Consider the following 18,697-nt stretch of genomic DNA (forward strand, 5'->3'; position numbering starts at 1 on the left):
TGGTCATGCCTGCTAGATTATGGCAGCTTTAGGCTGCACTTGGTGTCAAGGGATGATGTAACACAAAATGCTGTGATGTCTGTGCAGTTGACACGACACTAAGGTGTAACAAATAAACCATCTTAAGTGCCAAATCTCCATGGAAAATAGGTAACTTTTTTTTGTGAAGTCACATTGATCCAATTTTTATCTGTTAAGTTAGGGCAAATCCTGCCTTCATTAGTTAACTTTAATTATCTGTTCTCTTTTTAATGTACAAGTTAACTCAGCAAAGAGACATAAATAACAGTTACTAATCTCAGCAGAGAAGTCTGTAGCAACACAAGGGACTGTGGTTAACTGGGGAATTTGCAGTCAGCAGCTCTAGAATGGCTGGATATCAGCAATCTGGGAAAGTCAGCCCTTCCTCTAAGCCTGCTCTCAAACATTTTGCAATTCCTTTTAGCTTTTTTTTGCTTTCCCTGCTAGCAATAGTCATGTGATGCTGCTGGGAAAATATGTCAGGGTAATCCACCCTTGATGAAACTGCATTTTGTGTACAGTCTGAATGGCAAGAAACAGTAAAAGTTCACAAGTCTTTTATTTTATTTATTTATATGACCAGGAGAATAATATCATTACATTTTCTTCTCTTTACCTTCCTTCTCCACTAATTTTAGTACTGCTTCAAGCTCACCTTTAACTGATTCAATTGGAGGATGAATAATGTGCATGATTAATGCTGAGCATTTGCTTATTTGCTTGAAGTCCCAAGATTTGGACTCACCAAAAATTTCAGCTGTGCATTGCTGTTAGAGGGCAGGAACCTCTAACAGGGTTAGTTAGTTGTTAGTTGTTGCAGGACCTCTGTGCTCAGTATATCACAGCTGCCTCTATGTAGTGACTTCCAGAGGCTTCACTGGGATTAGCCACATAGCTGAATCTGAGATGAAGTAAGTCACAGGATTCACAGAATTCTATTTTTTTTTATTCTCTATTTCCTAAAATCCTTGGTATCATTATGTCTCAAAAACATTGCACCAGGGTACCCATGCTGAGACATGGCAGGGATTGAGGCAGAGTCTTCCCAAAGAGGCAGGAAGACAGGGATGGAGAAAGCCTCCCAGATTGTGCTTCTCAACCCCCAGCTCGACTAGACATGTTTTTGCAAAGGTGAATTTCGTTTACCTCAAAACACTATCTGCAAAGAGAGCTCAAGAAATTACAGTGATTCAACAGAAATTAAAACCTCTTTGCTATCACTGAAGACACTTTATACACCTGGCAGTAGCAGAGCTTATGGAGTGGTGAAGTTAATTCAGCAAGAATCAGGCCCAAATACCCAAAAAGCAATTGCTCTATGTGTTCATTCTCCTTTTGCTTTTAAAGTCTCCATTTTCTCTTATTAATATAAATAGTCAGGACAATGGCTGCAGTGTGTTTACACTGCCTGCCACACACGTGGCTGCAGATCATGGTTGTGTGTCAGAGATACCTTTACTCACTTTATGTGATGGGTGATTCCATCATGTAGTTACAACAGAGCCACCCTCACTCTCTAAATACATATCAAGGGTCCTGGCTGCCCCTGCACATCTTTTTCATGTACATGGCAAACATTGCTGGCCTGAAAAGATGAGGCAATTGATAGTAAATATGGAAATGGTAAGGAAGAAATATGGATATCTGTAGCTGTCATTAAATTGTTCCAGGTGTGAAAAGTCCCATAAAATACCACTGACCCAACAAAACTGTGGATTTCTATTTTAACACAGTGGCAGTTTTTTGTTATCCCTTCTTTACTGCATGAGACTGTGAAATTCTCAGTATTGTCTTGGGATCAGTTTGCTTCTTTTACAGATCTGAAAAGGGTGCCTGGGAGTAGCAATTAGTACAGGCTTCTAGTGGATGCTGCACCTTCCTGGAGAAGCCTTCTGGCACTCAGTAGCTCCATCTTTAAGTGTTTCTTAAGGAAAAGATGTAGAGTAGGAGGAGAACAAATATGTTAGAGAACATAACCAAGCCTCATGAAGGAACAGGACCTTTTGGTTCAGAAAGCCTTGTCCATCCCCAAACAGCATTTAATGACCTTTCACACACTGAGCTCCCCACCAGAATGACCTAGCAGCACCAGTGACTTCATGAACGACTTCATGCAAATTTCTCAGTTGATATTCAGGCATTCAAGTTCCTTACTTAAACTCTTTAGGAATTAAAAGATATTCCAGCCTTATTGTCTTTAGATGAACAGCTGCTGTCTTCAGCATATCTTCTTAAAGTGAATAAATGTCTCAATTGCTCCTTTCTTATTTCTGTGTCTAGAGTTCACTGTTTAATTCCAGATTATAATTGCATATTTTTCTGAGGTTTTATCAGTTTCTTAAACTTTACTGAACTCTGGATAACCACAGCTACTTGAATTTAAATAGTCCAATTAATTTTGCATGGCAGCTGGGTGCAAGTGAAGGTCATTCTTGAATTGTTCTTAGCCTGCAGAAGGGCCAGGAATGACAGGGAAGTGGTATAGTGACTTAAAGAAAATCCTTTCCCCTTTCTGAACAGTGAGTTTCTTGCAAAGTTCTTGGAGTGGAGAGTGGTAGTGCCTGTCCCAGAAAGATCTCATCTCTTTTTTTTCAATTTGTGTACAGAAAATGCTCACATTACATACAGCACACTGCATACAAGATAAGGTTAGATATGCATTTTTTTCTGGTTTTTATTAATTTCTTCTTCTTCACTGAAGAGGACTTCAATGAAGGCATAAAACAAACAAAATATGAAATCCCCAGGATGGAAACCTAAATGGTGGGTGTTGCATATGCAACCTACAGCATGCTTCTGTTATTTCCTTGTAGGAGACATCTCTCACTATGGCATTACAGCTGATTATTGGGGATTAAATGGTTTGGCTGCAAATAATATGGCCTCATCAGCAGCTGCCTTATGAACAGCATCCAGCTGCCAGTCAGGAATAGCAACTCATCCCTGTGAGGGGCCAACACTTGTGGGGTGTCTCTAAACTTCTTTTGCCTGGCCAAAACATGAATCATGTCATTGAGCTGGATGATGTCTTTGAAAGAAAGTATGTTTTCTCCTGTACAGTCTGGAAGTGCTTGATCCATGTCAGGACACTACAGAAACTTGGCTTTGATTGGGCTATTCTTCTTCACAGTTACTATTGCTCCTATCTTTGAGTCAAATTCTTGAAAATCCATGCCTGTTGTATTCCATACTTGGCCTGCATTTGCTTGGAACTGGAGACAGACCTGTATTACCACCTGAAGTCCCTTCCAACCCAGTCACTTCCACCCTATGCTGTGACACTGCTAACAGTACCTTCTCCAAAACCCTTGGTTTCTGCCTGTAACAAACACAAAGCCCAGTTCTGCTCCTATCCTGTAATCAGCAGCTGCTTTGCCACGAATGGTCTGTGTTTGACTGTTAGTAAGTACAGTGAAGATATCTTTTTAAACAACATCAAACTACATCTGAAATTTATATTTTTACTGTTTGCTTCAAAACACAAAAGTACACTGGAATATATCTGTTGTCTTGCACTTCAATGATTTTTATTACACAGATTTTTATAGACTTTTTGTTTTCTCATTTTTTTCTTTTCCAAAGATAAGCAAGTGCTTCCTTTAATAAACAGCAAGGTTTACATCACAGAGCTATTCTGCATGCACTGTTTATTTTGTGTGTGTAGGCATAACATTATTTTAAGGACGTGTTAAGACAGTCAAATGAGATGAAAAAGTGTTTGGGCTTTTTAATGGAAAAACACATCTAAAAAGCTTATTTTAAAATTAAAGTAGTTTTTCTACAGACTATAAATCAACACTTAAGAAAATTTGTTGTAAATATTCTTCTTTTCCCCTCACAGTTTGGAAATAACAAGTATTTCTTGCCTTTCAGGTTATTGCAGAAATTTTAATTAAAGGCTAAATGGTACAATTTAACTATTTATATAACAATGCAGCACAACTCTGATCTCACCAGTGTCCATGGAATAAGAGCCACTGATTTTGTTAGTTGATGATTTCCATTTTGAGCAAGTACAACTCAAAAAGGGTAATCTTTTAAACCTGCTGTCTACCTTAAAATTTTATTTTAAAAAAATTCATACAAATCTATTTGTAACAATGCTTCATATAGTTAGGCTCTGAATTAGCACCTAGAGATAGTTTTCTTGAAATAGCTCTTATTTGTCACAATTCTTTTTAATTTTGAAACTATGTTAATACTAAGTGTTTTGGGCAGCTATGTAAACACCATCTGGGCAAAATATTTGTAATTATTTACAAACAAAAAAAAAAGTATCAGGGAAGCTTTTTCACAACACTAAGCTGGCACATTAATCTAAGAGAATGTGTCCCCCAGTGCTGTCCATATGCTGACTGCTCTTAGGTCAGTGATGTCCACTGCAGTTCCCAGCTGTTTTGTTTTCGTGCTTAATTTATTTTGGTTTCATGGAGAAAGAGAAAGGATTGTGCCAGCATGTACGACAGGAAGTGCCTGGCCATTCCTAAATGAATGCTCTTCCTTGGTCCATGGAGATGTATTTGCTGTCTAGGCAGCAGAGAGGTGAGTAATAGTTCACCTTTGGAGTGGTAAAGGGTGTCCTCTGTAACAGCAGTGCAGGGGCTTTGCACCACCTAATTAGTGGTTTGTCATCAGTCTCATCTGCTTGTCCTCAGAGCCAGGATTAACAAAAACACAACTGGAACAGTTTTTCTCGTGTTTGGGTTTGGATGTTTACTATATCTTATCAGAAAGTACAGAGCACACAACACTTCCAGCTTCTTGCTAGAAGCAGGGAAAGATGGCCTCAAGTCCTGTTACTACAAGGTCTTTTAAAGCTAAACAGTCCAATAGGGAATTAACACCTATTTTATTTATACTTTTGACCCAATAGCTAGATTCCCATGACCCTTAGAGTGACACTGACTGATCAACCTGAAACCCATGAATAAGGAAGAAGAAAGAGACAACACCCCAAAATCTCCATCTTGTTCCATACCTATTACTATACTATAAAACCCTCCAATTTAAAACCCATCACCCTATGAAAGCACACACTTCTAATTCACTACACACTGGTGATTTCTACTTCATCACTCACATTTAGAAGCCACCTCCAAGGCCTCAAGTCAAAAGTTCTCTCCAAGGGGTCTGTGCCTGAAAGCACAGAAAGCTCAAAATCTCCTGGTTCCTGGAATCCAACAATCTTCCACCTGAAGACCAAAAGAGAGGTGTTTGTTTGTAACCCTTTTGCTAGCTAAACTTTGTTATCAAAAGTCAGTGTCCCATCCCTACAGGCACCTTTAAATACAAGTCACTGGATGGCCATGACAACACACTCACAAAATCTTACCTGTGATTTGACATCCAATCTGGAAGGATGACTCAGGATTTGCAGTATTTTATAGGTGTTTCAAGAAATCAACCTTCTCCTAGAATTGTTAATAATAACAGGGGAAAGCATCTACATGCTAAGGCACAAATTCCAACCCAGTGTGGTACAGATAAATCATCCAGCTGCATCTGTCCCTGAATTTACCGTGCTGAGCATTTCCAGGAGCAGAAGGGCCAGTGTCCCAGCTGCTGACCTGGCTGCTCCTACCAGCCTGTCCCTGGATCAATGGGATGTACTGAGTGCCAGCAGGAGCACAGGCACCTGGAGGGCTGAAGGATGGCTGCAGCAGTCTGCCTTGCTGATCCAGGGTGTAACCCTTCACAGTCTGAGCTTTTTTCTTTCACTTTTAGCATTGGCAGAAGTAAGGAGATGTTTGAAGTCCTACTGTCCTGTACTGCCTCCTTGTTCCAAGCTGCCACTCAGGGAAGGACAGCTGGAACCTTTGGCTGCACAATCATTACCAAAGGATACAAATGCTGTGGTAATCTCCTGGTGCTGTGGGGTGAACCAAAGCCAGCAGCAGCCAGTGATCAGAGCCCCAGAGTGAGTAATGCACCATCTGTGCTCGTGGGCCGACTGTTTGTGTGTGGAAAGTGTTGGGTAAATGTGTAGCCACAGCACAGGAAGGCAAATCCCCCTCACTTGCACGGAGAGGGGCACATGCCTGTACCTTTTCACAGGTCTGAACAGCTGGGGCAGGGATGGTGGGGTGTGTGCTGCAGCCCTGCAGGCTCAGGGATGCTGATCCTTGTGCTGTAGCTGGGGCAGGGATGGTGGGGTGTGTGCTGCAGCCCTGCAGGCTCAGGAATACTCATCCTTGTGCTGTAGCTGGGGCAGGGATGGTGAGGTGTGTGCTGCAGCCCTGCAGGCTCAGGGATGCTCCTTGTGCTGGGTGTGAAGGATGTAGTTGGGGCAGGGGATGGTGGGGTGTGTGCTTCAGCCCTGGAGGCTCAGGGATGCTGATCCTTGTGCTGTATTTGGGGCAGGAGATGGTGGGGTGTGTGCTGCAGCCCTGCAGGCTCAGGAACACTGATCCTTGTGCTGGGTGTGAAGGGGGGTATTTGTGGTGCTGCAATGATCATTGGTGTTTCCCACTAAACCCTGCTAATAAATGGGGGAGACTAGACAGAGCCAAAACTACTTCTGGTCCTGGAGCAAGCTGGACAAAGCAGCCAGGTAAGGAGGGAACTTTCCTTTCCTTCAGTGCAGAAATGGGGCAGGAGCAGAGGAAGGTGTGATGATCTCTGTCCCCCACGTGCTCTCTGCTCAGCACACCAATGTGTGAATGGGTCCCTTGGTGCTGGATCTTTGTTTGGACACAGTAGCACAGATGAGAAAGAGGTTAAAATTGAAGATGAAGGGGTCTGCAGCTATCTTTAGGCTGAGTAGGCTGTGGCAGTCAGTCTTGAACCAGAGCAGTGGGGCTGCACTGGGGACATGCACAGGTGTAGGGGATGGTGTGCATGGCCCAACTGTGCTTCTGCACAAGTGAAAGACCAAAGAAATTACTTCTGTGGTCCAAAGGGGAACCTGAAGCCTCTCCAGTGTGGAGGTGGGGAAGTCACACCTGCAAATCTGTATGGGTCTGCAGCAAACACTGGCAAACCTTCTCTGAGTACTTCACTGCTTTTAACACTATGTAATGGGCTCATCTCCCCTGTACAGTCATAAAAATTTCCTTTTATTGCTAAGTCACCAAAGTTAAATGCAAAAATCTGAACAATTTTGTATCCTGCTTCACAATAAGCATAGAATCATAGTATCTTTAAGGAAAAGGACCTCTAAAATCATCAAGCTAAACATTAACCCAGCACTGCCCAGTCCATCACTAAACCATGTCTGACTCTCATATATACTTGTCTTTTAAATACCTTCAGGGATGCTGACTTCATCAGTTCCCTGGGCAGCCTCTCCCAGTGTTTGACAACAAGCTTTTCAGTCAATAAATATTTTATAGAATCCAATCTAAACCTTCTCCAGCACAACTTGAGGCCATTTCCTCTCACCCTGTCACTTGTTACCTGGCAGAAGAGAATGAACCCCCCCCCAGCTACCCCTCCTGTCAGGCAGCTGCAGAGTGATGGGTCCCCCCTGAGCCTCCTTTTCTCCAGGCTAAACACCCCCAGCTCCCTCAGCTGCTCCTCACAGCACTTGTGCTCCAGAGCCTTCCCCAGCTCCGTGTCCCTTCTCTGGACACGCTCCAGCCCCTCAATGTCTTTCTTGCAGTGAGGGGCCCAGAACTGAGCACAGGATTGGAGCTGTGGCCTCAGCAGTGCCCAGTGCAGGGGGACGGTCACTGCCCTGCTCCTGCTGCCACAGCACTGCTGCTCCAGGCCAGGATGCCATCGGCCTTCTTGGCCACCTGGGCACACCTGGATCATGTTCGGGGCTCACTAATCCAAATGCAGCCAGGGATCAGGGAATAGGAGAGCAGGGACCAGAGCTGTGGTCTGCTGTGCCCCACCACAAACAGAACACACTGCCTGGGAACAGTCTGTTTAAAATTAGGGTGAAGCATGTCGTCATTGTCCCCTTGGGAGTTTCTCAGTTGCTAAATGAGTGCAGAATTCTTAGCTTGTAAAGGATGGAGAACTCCAGCCTCTGGGCTCTGTAACTAAACTATTAAAAATAAATATACTGTAGAGGAGACAAACCTTTAGGGAAAGAGCTAATTGTTTATTCTTGCACTGGATTCTTTCTTTTTTGCAAGGTTGATTTCTGTCTTGCTATTGACAGTAATTGTAGAGCATAAAATGATGGAAACAGTAGCACAGAATAATAAAAATACAGCGTGAAAGACCAATTATGTCCTTATATAAGACTGCCTGTACTTTATTCAACTTCACTTTCAATCATTTCAACAAGCAAGATTACAGATTTTCCTCTGGGAAATCATTCTTCAGTTGGGAAAATATAATAATTAGGATTTTTTTTCCTGATTTCCTTTCTAAAGTCTTGTTTGCTTAAAATCCTCCTATTTCTTCAGATGCTTTCTCTAATGAATTTCTCATGCTTCTTTTTGTTCAAAACCTTCAGATACTTGAAATGATACTTGCAACAATGGTGGAAGCAGATTTGACAACTCTCAGCCCTTAAGAAGTGCTCAACTGTTTCATTTGCATTAGCTTTGTTTGTGAATTATTGTGTTGTATTTGTACTTCTTCCTCATTTATCTTAAAACTGTGACAAACCATCAAATTCAATAATAACAGATAATGCCTCTGCTTTTTCTTTAAATAACAAATCACACATTTAGAATGTTAATCTCTTGTGTTGATTGTCATGGGAGAATCTGGTAGCTATGCTTCAGAACATGTGCATTGCTCAGCCATTCCTAGCAGCAGGTTTTGCATTAGAAAATTTAATCACTAGATTTATTCATGCCATAAAATCCCAGAGCTGTTCACAAATACAGTACTATTTCCAGAATGGTATCATCTATATATTTTAATAATTTCACGAGTCAGCCTATACTTGCTATCAATAACATGTTTAAAGGTTACTGCTTTCTCATAGATTCAGTTCTCACCTGGCTTCTTTACCTGGATTAAGAGAAAATAATTACAGGAATTTGGGCTGTGGAAATTTCCACTTAATGTGGAGATTGTAAAATAGGAAAAAAGATTAGACAGCAGCTCAATGTACCAGTACAAGCACTGGGTTTGTAAGCCATCATTTGCATTTTGATAAAACTTTATTTCCTTCTTAATTTTAATCTATAAACTGAAATTTATATTCCTGATTTTTTTCCATCAGTGCAACTTTGTACAAGCTGTCATCTCCCCAGTCTAAGTGAGAAGGTCATAACACGATGGGAAGAATCCAGTGGCAAGAGACAGAGGGTGCTGTCCTTCACTCCCAGTGTAACTGGTCTCAGTGGGCCTCCCTGGAAGCCTTATTGAATAATGCAAGGTCTAGCAAGCAGACAATAATATTGCTCAGGCAGCAAACAAGCAAAGAAAATGCCAACCAGAAAAAAAAAAAAAAAAAAAAAAAAAAAAATGTTTTTTACGTGGCATTTTTTCAGCATTACCCATGACTGTAATGAATTCCAAAAGAAAATTCAGAGCTCTAAAATGCAGCCCAGTGGTAATGTTCCTCAGTTGGAAACAGAGAGCTAGTAGACTTGCAGAGAGAGTGGAATGTCTACTTTTTATTAATATTATTTGTTTCTGAGTTCAGCTTCTTGGATTGTTCAAGCTGATGTGTGAATGAAGTGTGGGCTAAGCTGGGTGCAGAACAAGGCAGTGGGCAGTGAGCACCTCCAAAGCAAACAGCTTTAAGGTAGCAAGGTTACCAAGGCTGGCCCACACTGATTTGTGGAGTTGATTCACTTCAGGTTGAAGATACAAAGGCCTTGTCTGCTCCCCTTCTCCATTTCCTCTTGCTCTCTTCAGTTTCCTGTATCTCACAATTAATTATTTGAATTAGATCCCTGCAAAGAACAATACTGTTTGTGCTTCCCTCAAACCACACAGCACTGGCTGCAGTATGTACAGCCAGCTGAGAGCTCTGTGTAATTTATCATGCAAGAGCAGAGTTTCTTGTCATGCCTGTGTTTCTGAGACTGTCTTGCACTAGGGACAGAAATCTGTCCTAGTTTTTTTCCACGACTATATAGACCATATTTCAAATTTACTGGAATTAAGTCCCAAGGTGCTGAATATCAGCTGTTGATCACATCAGCTGGCACAAGTTAAATTTCTTGTCAAGTTGCTGCTTGCTTTCTTGGCTAGAACAACAGCTAGGGAGTTTCCTAATGAAACCTCCTCCTTCTGTATTGTTATTTCCCTATCCACCTGCTGACTCCAGTCAAAGAGAAGCACCAGTGTGCTCTGTACCATCCCTTCAGCTCCTGCTCCTCAGAGTTACAGCCTTTGGGATGTTAAGGAGCTGTGTGGAGAGCAGCACAGTGCAGCAGCTCCTCCTCACTGCCTGCTCTTCTCCAGCTATTCCCAGCATCCACACACTGGAGAGCAGCACTGTGAGAGTGTTGCTGATGCCAGGAGCAGATGCAGGATTCCAGCCTGAGTAGCTGCTGCTCAGTGAGTCCTACAGCAACCAATAGGCACCTACATGCAATGGCAGCAGAGTGGTGCAGAGCTGTCCATCAGAATTCCAGCTCTGCAATGTGCAGCCACACTGCTGATGAGCCAGTGCTCTGGAGCAGCTTGGAGGTGCCTTCTGTCTCTTTATTATTTTCCCTATGAGCAACCATGGTAAAGACCATACACCACAGAGATGCCTGGTCTCTCACAAGCAGCAGTAGCATAATTAATTATTTATCAAGTGCAGGCATCACACCAAAATGCAATGGAAATAAGACTCAAAAAATCTTATTTTTTCAATATATGAATAAAGCTGAAGCCTGGCTTTGACACTTTCCCTGCCCCCTCCTTTATTTTTTTTTTCTTCTTTCTTCAAAATGTTTCCTTAGTCTAAGTTATTTGAAGGGATCAGAAAATATTTTTTGGAATTTTTTTTCTTGAAATGCGAAATTAATAAATTTGAGGGGTTTTTTCCCCTATTTTTATTTTCTTATTGCAGAAATGCTGTGATCTGTGAAGGTCAACCTGAAAAAGGCCAGAAGGGCAATTCATCCCTAGGGTGTCAATCACCTCTGATGCCATGGAGCCACCAGCCATATTGCTGGACTGTCTGCTGGCTCACCAGCTCATGCCTTTGTTGAGGGCAGGACCTTTCATGTAAACTTCTGTTTAGGAAAATGTAATAGAGACTATCAATTCTCTCCATGGCTATTGAATATTGCTGCATGAAGGACAAATTCTACAAGGGATGTAGGAACCCAGAGCTGCAGACAGGCACCATCTGCATTTTCAAAAGCATGCAGGTCTTTTTCAGTGTCACTGTAAACCTGTAGAACATGAAATCACTATGTTGGAATCAAACAAATTATAATAAGAAAACCTCTCTGAGCTTTGGGTGATAAACACCTTGAAAAATGCAGCTTCAGGTGATTTCTTGGCAGGATTAAATCCAAGTATGAAGATGTAGAAGATGCATTGGTTTCAAAATAAGTCTCCTAAAGACCTCAGAACTCTCTTCACTCTGTTGTCCTCCCTGCCTCCAAAGTAATCTGTACAGAGCTAATGGCATTGCATTTCTTTCTATAGCAACTGCTTCAGAGGAAAAAAATATAGAAGAAACAGAATAAATTCTGTTCATTCATTGTTCATAAATTCAATTATGTTCTATGGATGACCATTCATGTCATATCAGGTAATTGAGTCCTTAAACAGGTTTGAAAGTGGTTTCCTGTCTTTATGGCAGAATACAGAAAACATGAAGAACCTCCCTGCCAACTAGAAATAAATACAGGAATATTGACAGGAATACAAGATAAAATCCAAACTTGGCAATTACTTCCACATATCTTTGTTGGTCTGCTAAGACAATTCATGAAAGACATTTCACAGCTGCCTTCAAACATGACCCAAGCTGTTACAGTGGTTTTATTTACAGAGAATCTTCTTTTCCAGCAGTAACCACTGAAAAAAAATTCTCAGACAACATGAAGGTTCTTTAGAGAAATCTGTGCTGGGCTAGTTTCTCAGAATGCTTTCTCACTGAAGCAAGATATGTGTTTTTGAACAAGTTAGATGTGGAAAACACAGCCTTAGGACCAACTTCCTACAGGCTGGAAATGCAGCTGAAAATGAGGTGATTCAAGTCAGAATTAGGGATTCTGTTTTAAAGCTGCTCCTTCCCCAGTACATTTCTGTCAGTGAGTCTTGGATAGGCAGTGTTTCCTAGAGCAGGGGAGCCTTTTCTCCTCTTTTACTGCTTAATATCCACACTGCTTAAAAAAAAAAGATCTTCAGCTCCTAAAGATGTTTCTACTCCCATTCTCCATCAACCCTAAAGTCAGCAAAGTCCAAAATGATGAGTGGGTTAACTCTACAGCAAAAAACTAAGCTCATTTCTTAACCTACAAAGACCTGTGGTTTGTTTCAACCTTAGAATTTTGAACTTACTTATGTGCAAGGTGTGTAGCTAGGAATGAAAACAGCTTCATCTCCTGATATGGTTTAGGATTATCTCTGAAGCCAGTCTACACAGAAAAACTCATGTGAGCTTCATCCAGCTGTAGAGAGCCAGTACAGGGAAATACAGCTGCAGGACAACATGATGGTGTAAAAGCATTTTGGAAATTCCATCAATGTCACAAAAAATAAGTGGTCTGAATATAATGCAAAGGGATTTGTCCCTCCCACTTCTGAGATTCCCATACACTACATTCAGTCTCCAAGAAAAGATTTGCCACCATGTGAGAAGCAGGATACCTGGTCAAGTGCCATCAGACTCCTGCAGTCACGTAACATGTCTGCAACTCCAGAAATGTCAAGTCACAAGAGCATTCCTTCCCATTTCTTTGTATTGCAAAGAAAATCAAAATGAGATTTACCATGGGTATTGCAGCTGCAAACTTAAACATAGAGGTGTTATCATTTCTTCATAGTAAATGTGAAATACAAATCTCTGAGCTATTGGATATGGTTAAATTCTCTCATTCTACCTAACAAGATTTGGGTGACATTCATTTATTCAACAATATAAAGACTTCTTTATTCCTTTTTCTACTGCAAATGACTAATTTTTCCCTCTGGCAATTAGAAACAGCCTGGTATTTATTTTTACTAAAACTGCAAGGAAACTGATAGCAACAATTGTACATGAATTTTCTGCTCTGCATTTGGAAGGAAGAATCAGTCAACAACAAGTTTGCAAATTTTTTCCTTAAAAGCTTCCTACAGTTTCAATAAATCTTGAGTGGGATCTTTAAATTATTCTTGAACAGTATAGCCTGGATATTGTAATCAATTGGAATCCTATTTATCTCCAAGTTTTAGTTCTGCCTAATCCTTGTTTCTTTGGCTTTTGAAGGAGAAGATGACAGAGAGTTTAAATAAAAAAACAACACACCATGTAAACATGGATTATTTGCCAGGATTTTTTTATAGCCGACAGGCTCGAAGCCGAGATCTCTCTCTGGTTTATGATCTTAGTACATTGTGAATTTTGCATGCAATATACAGCTGTGATGGCTAGGAAAATCATTACACCTTAGTGAAATGATCAAGAGCTCCACAGTATTAGTCACAGATATGTGGCAAGTTAGTTAAAGCTGAAATAGCATGCTGTATGAAGAAAGAGAAAATAACTCCTCTTTCATTTACCCCATTACTTTCTCTTTTTTTTCTTTTTTTTGATGGTCTGTACGGTCTTCATACCTTAGAGGAATATCCTGAATGTGAATGCAATAACTCAGCTCAGCAAGGTCAAGTTTCCCCTGAAACCTGCCAAATTGTGTTGAGCTGTTTGTTTATTGAGCACCTTTAAAATCCCGGCTAATTTGCTTTTTTGATAAAGAATTGGCAGTTTGCTCTTACAAATCACACCTTTAATATTACAGCATCTTTGAAATGTCCAGGAAAGCATAGGAGATAAATTATCTGCCAACAGGAGTGAGGGGGTATAAAATAAAACACCCTGGCTGCCCCTGGGTGACTAGTGGGAGGCATCTGCTATCTGTGAGCCTGGGCACTGATCCCACCTGGGACAGTGGTTATTCCTTTGTGCTGCAGCACCTGCTGCTGTTTCTCTGTCATCAAGGAGTGATTATACCATTTCTCTTTCTTCTTAACAGTTCATATCTCATGGCTGTAGAGTGAAGCAGTAATTTCAACCTTTTTGGTTTGTGGATAAATGAGCAATTTTCTGGGAAATGTGAGGGCCCTGTTCAAGGACACAGAGTGAGCTGGTGATATTCTGCCTTTTCTTAGCTCTTTTCCTACACCTCCCAGAAGTAGTTCCTGGACCTTCAAAGGAGTTGTAGAACAAAGACTGTAAAGCAAACATGTAGGTTTTGAGGTGAAGACTTTTGGGGGTTTATAACAAAAAGCTTGATAAAAGGGAGCCTGAATATCTGGCTGCAGGTGAGAGGTCATTGTTGTGCAGTCTGTAAATAAACACTGCTAAAGCAAGTAGGAGGAAGGCACAGAAGAGAAGACAGAAGCAGAGGAACAAACCATTCTAACAAAAAGCAAAAGGCAAAATGATGCTTTTTGCATAGGGATTCTTTGAGTTTGTTATTCTTCCAGTTCCATTAACAGAGAGAGCTGCCAGCTCAGCTGGCAACAAAATAAATAAGCTTTAATTAGCAACATGGTAAAGGAACAATCCCTCCTGCTTCTTCCTGGGGCTCTGATTGCTGTGGGAGAAGATTCACAGGCTTAGATTGAAGGAGTTTTTCTCAGGAAGAGAGAAACCTGGGCTCTTCCCAGATTTGCTAGTAAGCTGATCTTCTGATATTTGACCCTAATGTTCACACTCTGTTGTTTCCAGGGGGCTGTCTGGATAATCACCCAGGTGGAATGCTCCCTTGGGGTATCCATGGGTTGTATGCTCCCTGGGGAAGTGTCCAGGGACCTAATTATTTTCTGGTGCTGATCACAATTCTGATCAGATCCCCAAACCAGAAAAAAAGTGTATTGCCCTAATTTGAATTCAAGTTGTGTGAGCAGCTAAATCTCAGAGTGCTGTAAGGAATTTGTAGTTTAGGAGTCCCATGTCCAGAGCTGGTAGCTAAAAATGACACAAAACAATAATTAAAAGGGAGGAAAAATGTTTGCAGAGCTTAATTAGATGACAACAAAAAGTATAGCTAGCCTATTTTCCCTTTCCCCCCTCAGGTATTTTACCAAGTGGAAAGAAATCAGTCATCTGCAGTTATACAGGTTTAAGATCTGGATTCAATTTTTATTCTGAATAATAGAAATAAAGCTTCATTTGAAATAAGTGAAATTCCATTCTATGCTATCAGGAAGTCTTGGCTCAGGAGGGTCAGACCAAAGTCCTGTCACTCTGTATCAGCCTTATTTCTTACATCCTTTCTTTGCCCCTGGTCACTGTAGGGGACAGGACAGTGGGCTGTGTGGAACCTTTGAGTCTAACACAGAAGGGCTCCTATGTTATCATAGATAACAGGATATCTTGGGTTGGAATGGACCTTAAAGGCCATCTAATTCCAGGCCCCTGCCATGGGCAGTGGCAGCTTCCACTAGACCACGTTTCTCCATCCAACCTGGCCTTCAACATTTCCAGGGATGGGGCCTCCACAGCTCCTCTGGGCAGCCTGTGGCAGTGCCTCACCACCCCCACAGTGAAGAATTCCTTCCCAATGTCTGTCTAAGCCTACTGTCAGTTTAAAACCATTATGTTCTTGAAATTAATTTCCTCTTCATCTGGCATGATGGAAAATAACCCTGCTTGCTTCAAATGACCTAGTTATTAATCCCAGTGAAGAGAGGCACAGCATGTTCTGGTTTCTAGAAACACCAACACCCTTCACATTGGAAAACAGACCCTGCTGAAACCAAACCTATGTGTATGTCATTAATGGACCTTCTATTCACAGCACACACAGTTTCCCAGAAAGGCAAAATGCTGCCTGCTGGATTGTACCATGTGCCCACTCGTGATGACCTGGCCAACAGGATGCTAAGCAGGATTAAATGTTTTCCTCTTCAACAGAGCACCTCCAAACTGGATAGACAGCTCTCAGTAATTACAGGCTAGAGTATTAGCCCCTGAGGTGAGGACTGCAGTAAGGCAGTGCTCCACAGTGGATTATTTGCTCAGATACTCAACTATTTGCTGAAAGCACTCTACTGCAGCACTTCCTGCCAGCCTGAATCTGTCCCATAATCTCTTAACTCAGTACAGGAACTTAGTCCAAATGGCATTAGTAAAGAGCATAAATTTGTTAGATACACTGATTCTGATTTGCTTTTCATTGAGAATCTATCTGGGTTTGTAGCTGCTCTGCAAACATATCTTCATTAATGTTTGCACTCTGGGCTCAAGTTCCAGTTGCTCTGATTGGAGACACTGGTCTCCTGGGTTTTGAACATTTCTCCTTTCATAGCAGTGGTCCATCACTGAAATCAAACATTAACATGAATGTGAAACTCCTATAAATGAGAGGAGAATCCCAAGAGTTGCGAAGCCAGCCTTCCTTCCTTCCTTCCTTCCTTCCTTCCCTCCCTCCCTCCCTATGGCCTATGCACCAAATGCCTGATTTTTTCCTAAGTGGAAACAGACATATTGCTAAAAAGAATAAAAAGGACTCTCAAAGCACTCAGAAAACCTTCAACACATAAAGCCTGAAAATATATACACTTAGCCCCAAACTGAATCACCTTGGATAGGAAAATTAAATCTAAATATCAAGCTGGCTTTTTTCTGAAAGCCATCATGATTGCTGAGTTGTAGAGACAGTAATATCTGGGAATGCAATTTTGTGGACATTACTATGATATAGACAGTCTCATTTCTATTCTCTCAAGTGAAGCCACCAAAGGGATGAAGAAAACCACCCATTTCACTGCTCACTCACCTGCAGGCCTCCTAAAGCACAGTACACTGGTTAAACTCCAGTGCTCAGCTCTCCAGATTCCCTTGCAAGTATTATCTGAAAGCAAGGTTATGTGAGCATTTATTTACAGACCCTTTTGCTGCTGAAATGGGCAATAAATAAGTAGCCTGGCTGGACCACAGGGAGCTGGACAGCTCTTTTCCACCACAGAGGCTGACTCTGCCCTCCCTTCCCTACAGACTGCTGCACTAGCCCTGGAAAGGTGCAGCCCCAGTGAAGCACAAGGGGAGATCTCTGGTGAGCTCTGCTCCCTGTGCCTTTCCTCCCTGATTTGCCCATGTTCCTGATGCTGGAGATGGTTTGAGAGAGGCATGGGGGAATCAGTCTAACATTTTCTGTACCTTCATACTCTGGGTACAGACATAAATACATGCTACAGCTGCACTTAGAAAAAAATATTCTCTGTGTTTGATTATTAAAGCAGCAAAAGGATCAGTTTCACTGTGGTCACATGGCACATATACATGTTTTGCACTGGGAAATACTCCAGCTTGCAAGTAATGCTTAAAATTTGTTGTTGTTAGTACCTGCATGTCCTGGCTGGTCCAGATCACTTCAGCCCCTTTGTGCCTTTAGTCTGTCATCAGCATCATCTGTCTCAGCACAAGAGGTCTCAAACACTCCTGTTACACCCAGTTTGTCTGTCTAGCTAGGCCTAATGGATGTGTCTTTGTCTCCAGTGCACTGGAGAAACAACCATGCAGTCTTTGTAGATTAAACAGAGAGCAAATAACTTCCAGGACATTAAACTTCCTTCTGTCCTCTGGACTGATGATTTCCTGAGGTTGTACAGCTTCTGCATGTCAGGCCAACAGTGGTCCTGAATAATTTCAGTATCCTGGCTGTGGTGGAGGGCTTGGAGCTGCCTTGGAGCTGGTGTGCAAGGCTGGAGCCATACTGCTAGAATAGGTAACATACTCAGTATTCTTTTGTTCAATACTTTGTCTTTCTAATGATCTAAATGCAGTTGTTCCTTGTGGAAAACAGTATTATAAGCAGCAAGTTTGGATTTTACCACTAAGAAAGCCAGTAGTGGATTTCAATACAATTTCTATTTTTAATGAATTCTTTTTGCATTTGAATCATCTGTTTTTAAGGGATATGCTCAAATACCAGGCAATTATTTCTTTTTGTCTGGCTATTTATTGTTGTTTTTGGTGGTGCATAGTTTTTAATATGCTGAGCAGCAGCATACTGAAAGTTGAGTCAGCTTTATTGCAGAGCCAGATGAAATTGTCCAGACTGAAACTTTACGGTTTTTTACAACCAACAATAGTAATTACCATATTGGAAGTATTATGGTACAAAATAGATTGTGTTGTGAGAAATGAGGCCAGATGGAACTCCAGCTGTCTCCTTAAAAAAGAAAACATTAGAATCCAATTAAAATATACTTTGGATTATGTTACAGGAAAAGTTTTGCAATAATTAATTTCAGACTATACGACTGCTATGAGTTTTAATTCACAGCTTAACTCTTCAAGTTATCTTTGCTTGGTTTCAAGTAGCAGAAGTAGGAACATCTTTCTCTGTCTGGGCTGTTCCTAATTGCTTTCAGCTACATGGCAGGGTTAAAGTCCTTGCTAGTTCATCACTGGATCATGACTGTTGTTTTGTGTGTGCCCACTCAGGAGCACAGTGCAAGATACAACATCATTCACCTGATCTTGGACAGGAGGGCTTCAGTTTTCTGCTCAGTGCTGGATCTCCTGTAATCATGGCCAAACAGTTTTTTGAGGGATATTTTCCATTGAAAATCCTGATTCAATAATGTGAAAATTCCCTGCAGAAACAGGTAGTTTTCAAATTAATTTCCTGATTTCCAAAGAGCCTAAAATGTTGGT

The sequence above is a fragment of the Oenanthe melanoleuca genome, chromosome 1, assembly GCF_029582105.1.
Source record: "Oenanthe melanoleuca isolate GR-GAL-2019-014 chromosome 1, OMel1.0, whole genome shotgun sequence".
NCBI lineage: Eukaryota > Metazoa > Chordata > Aves > Passeriformes > Muscicapidae > Oenanthe > Oenanthe melanoleuca.